Source organism: Nuphar pumila, chromosome 3 (genome assembly GCF_984573655.1).
Source record: "Nuphar pumila chromosome 3, dmNupPumi1.hap1.1, whole genome shotgun sequence".
Classification (NCBI taxonomy): Eukaryota; Viridiplantae; Streptophyta; class Magnoliopsida; order Nymphaeales; family Nymphaeaceae; genus Nuphar; species Nuphar pumila.
The window spans coordinates 41,845,910-41,849,877 of NC_143251.1; the positions used below are offsets into that span (position 1 = coordinate 41,845,910).

General features: G+C 39.8%; 1 pseudogene across 1 annotated transcript; it reads right to left on the minus strand.

The window, feature by feature from the left end:
- Positions 1-373: 373 nt before the first annotated feature.
- Positions 374-2,573, minus strand: LOC149842703 (AAA-ATPase At3g50940 pseudogene; annotated as a pseudogene). Its single transcript, XR_016430803.1, has one exon. The product of XR_016430803.1 is annotated as an AAA-ATPase At3g50940 pseudogene (transcript).
- Between the last annotated feature and the right edge of the window lie 1,395 nt (positions 2,574-3,968).

Genomic DNA, 3,968 nt, shown 5'->3' on the forward strand with positions numbered 1-3,968 from the left:
TCTTACAGGGGATTATATAAAGTGGAATTTGGCACCCATCAATGTCACAAATCTCGTTCTCGGCAAAATCTAGGTGAGGGAAAAACTTGCTACATTTTGAAAAACTTGGGTTTTCTCTGAAAAATCTGAAAAAAATGTTAGAATATATAAGAATATAAAACCATATATAATATATAATAATATAAATAAAACTATCAAAATATAAAAAACTGCTACAATAAAGAATTTATCATTTTAGTTTTGCAAAAAACACATATTTTGACATTTTGAAAATATCACATTTTTCAGTATTATGTCTGTCGGTCACTAAAATATGACCATAAATTCATGCAATTTTCAAAATATCACCAATATTTGTGAAAATAGTGTCCACAAGAGTAGAATTTAGTATTCATATGCATTAAAATAAAGAGAGTTTTGCTTTGCATGTGCATTAGAAGACAGAATACACAACTTGCATTAGAGCACAAAGACTTTAGACAGTAAATGTTTGTAAAAAGTATTGGCACATCATTCCTTTTCTTCTTTTCCAACTACTCCCCCCGCCTTCTTTGTAGTCACTTTCACATTCTTTTTTTTTATGATGCTGCTTTTCTCCCAAAGTGAACAACTGCAGCCACTCATGCATAAACTAAAAGTACTAGAACATGATAAGGTGAGCTTATTTAATGGCTGTTGATAATGCAACAATCTGCTATCAATCATTTTCTGTTACAGTGATCACACTTTAGGAGATACGAAGGAATCTTATGGCCACTCCTTTGTTTTTTGTAGTGGCTCATCCTCAATTACCTCATCTTTTTACTTACCATCATCAGCATTCTACTTGACATTCACAGGCTCATCCTCTTCCTTCTCTTTCTCCTCCATCTCCCTCTCTTTCTTTCTGAGAGCATCTATAATGCTTTGAAGAGCCACAGTAGCATTACCAACATCACTTTTCATCAATTCTTCCCCTACTTCTGCTGGTGTAATCTGCACCTTCTCCATAAGACCCTTTACTTCATCCAACAAGGGGTGGTCGTGGATGCCCAGATAGTTTGAAGCCAATACTCTGAAACCAGAGAAGCTGCAAAAGCCCATGTGTATGTGCATATCCATACGCCCCGGCCTCAACAATGCCGGATCAAGTTTGTCTTTGTGGTTGGTGGTGAAGACAATTATCCTCTCATCTCCACAGCTAGACCAAAGCCCATCTATAAAATTCAAGAAGCCTGAGAGTGTCACCTCCTTCTCTCCGTGACGGTGAGCCCAGTTTGGAGCTTGGGCCTCACCCATCCTCTCATTGAGCTCAGCTGCACAGTCGATATCTTCGACGACGAGTATCGATCGGTTCGATGTTGCTATGAGCAGATTTCGAAGGTCTGAGTTGCAGCGCACGTCTGTGAGCTCGAGATCGTAGATGTCAAAGTTGAGGAAGTTGGCCATGGCACCAATCAAGCTGGATTTTCCTGTGCCTGGAGGCCCATGGAGCAAGTACCCTCTCTTCCAAGGCTTGCCAACCTTTCTGTAGAGTTGCTTTCTCTGCACAAACTTCTTGAGATCATTCATGATGGCTTCCTTATGCTTTGCTTCCATTGCCAACGTCTCAAAAGTTGAAGGGTGATCAAGTATGACCGAGCTCCACACACCATTGGGGTCGCCAAAGTGATATCTAGTGCTCAGAGTGAAGAGTCTTACTGGGGTGTTCTCATCTTTTATGGTTTTTGCTCGGTCTAGTATGTAAGGGAAGTATGAGTTCAAGACCTTGTCTTTGTGACTCTTATCAAAAACAACCTCAAACTGACGAGTTTCTGATAGCATGGAAGAGCCTCCATGGTTGTTTGGAACTCTTTTCTCTGTCTCTGAGCAGAAAAGCCTCCATTTAATCTTCACTCCCTCGAAGACGTCTATGATCTCTTCTCCTTGATCCATCGTAACCAAGAAGCCTTTTTCCTTGTCTGGTTTTCCGACTTTCAGTCGGGTGTTGGAAGGGGAGATTCTGGTGGAGAGGTAGATCTGGGCGGCCTGGTAGAGTTGGTTGGCCGCGAAGCCGTTGAATTCCTCGACAATCATGGAGAGGCGAGAGGAGAAGCGGGAGAAGAGGTTGCAGATGCGGGAGAAGAGAAAGTGGTGGAAGTGGTGGGGGAGGAAGTCGTTGAGGAGGGTGCGGACGAGCATTGCGGAGGCGGCGACGGAGGCGACCTTGGAGATGATGGCTGAGTTGGGAGATGCCATTCTTTTGTTTTTTTACTTAGAGAAACCTGATCCCCAAGATCATATACCTACTTGCACTGGCTCTGCCGGACGCACTTACGATCACTGTCCTGGCAGAATAAAACTTCGAGGGCTTACTCCTTTGATTCCTCTTCTCTCTTTTTTTTCTTTTTGATAGGCAAGCTGGGGTTTGGCAGACCTCTACCAGTTACACAAAGAGAAGAGGAACCAATACCTGTGGTTGTCGAAGTCTTGACGTTTTAACACTTGGTGACATTCACAAGCCTCCCCAACCAGATGAGGGGAGCCCTCGTGGGTGTCGGTTCCTCTTCTGTGTATGAGAAGAGTGAGTTGTGAATGGGGGAGGGCCGACCTGCTAGTCTCCTGTTTTATAGACCCAAGAGGAGTTTGAATCCATTTAATGGCTGAAGAATTTTGTAACCCTTTTGAGTGGCTCTCACGATTTTGCCCTTGTGATGACCAAAGTTTTGGATGTTATGGGAGGTTTGGTTGGGACCATAGTTTCCCAGTGACTATTGTTTAGTATGCAGACTTCATCACACAACTTAAATTTAGGGGGTCGGTATCCACATGGACCTAGCCATAGTGGCAAATATTGGCGATATTTGAAAATTCATGAAAAAATATGATTTTTAGTCACTGTTTTAAACTGCCAAAATATCAGAATACTATAATCTTAACAAAAATGTTGTGATTTTATCATATATATATATATATATATATTAAAATTTGTTTAAAATTTGTTTTAAACTGCCAAAATATCAGAATACTATAATCTTAACAAAAAATGTGGTGATTTTATCATATATATATATATATATATATATTAAAAAGATCCCTTTTTAATGAGAGAAGGAAGTGATGGATCCTGTTTTCAACTCTGACTGTCCCACTCCAATATATTTTCTTTATTTTTAATTAGTATTGCCGTTATTTTGCTGATAAAAACACCCCAAAAAAGATTCATTTTCTCAAAAGAATTTGACTGCCGATATTAATTTTGCCGTTTTTAAACCTTTGGCACTATGGACCTGGCTTAAGTGATATGTGTTCTAGTTTCGAGGAATTCACTGTGTCTCCTCTTACATCGGTTGTTTGAATCAGACAACGGGGTAGGGAAATATCTGAAAGGAAATATCAAAAAATGAGAGGGTATTCTCAATCAATCTTAATTTTCCTCTCCTCTTGCAAGGAAGAGAGATTAGGTTGAATTAGGAGGTTGCTGGGAAACTATGTTGCTTCAGCTTCAAGAAAGCATACACATTCAAGGCAGAGACAAAGAGTGAAGACCCTGACTTCTCCTCTATCAATAAACTATGTTGCTTCAGCTTCAAGAAAGCATACACATTCAAGGCAGAGACAAAGAGTGAAGACCCTGACTTCTCCTCTAGCAACAGCTAGGAAGCTTCTTTGTTTTTCTTATGACGGTGCTTATTTTTTTCTCTCTTCTTTTCTTAAAAAAATGTTTGATTAAAAATGGCATCTTCACAGTTGTTGATTTTCAAAAGTAAGCCAACATATACCATGCAGACACATCTAAAGATGGATTCTTGTTTTTTGTTACTTGCTTTTTGTTGAAAATGACAATTTCTCTTGAGATTTTCAAACCGTGACAAATATTGTCATATTTACGTTTTTAGCAGTATTTATCGTGAAAACCCTTGAGATTTTTATTTTTACATTTACCAACGGAGCAGCCCTACATTTAACCAAGAATAGACTGAACCAATGACTGTTGGGCTCTCGATCGG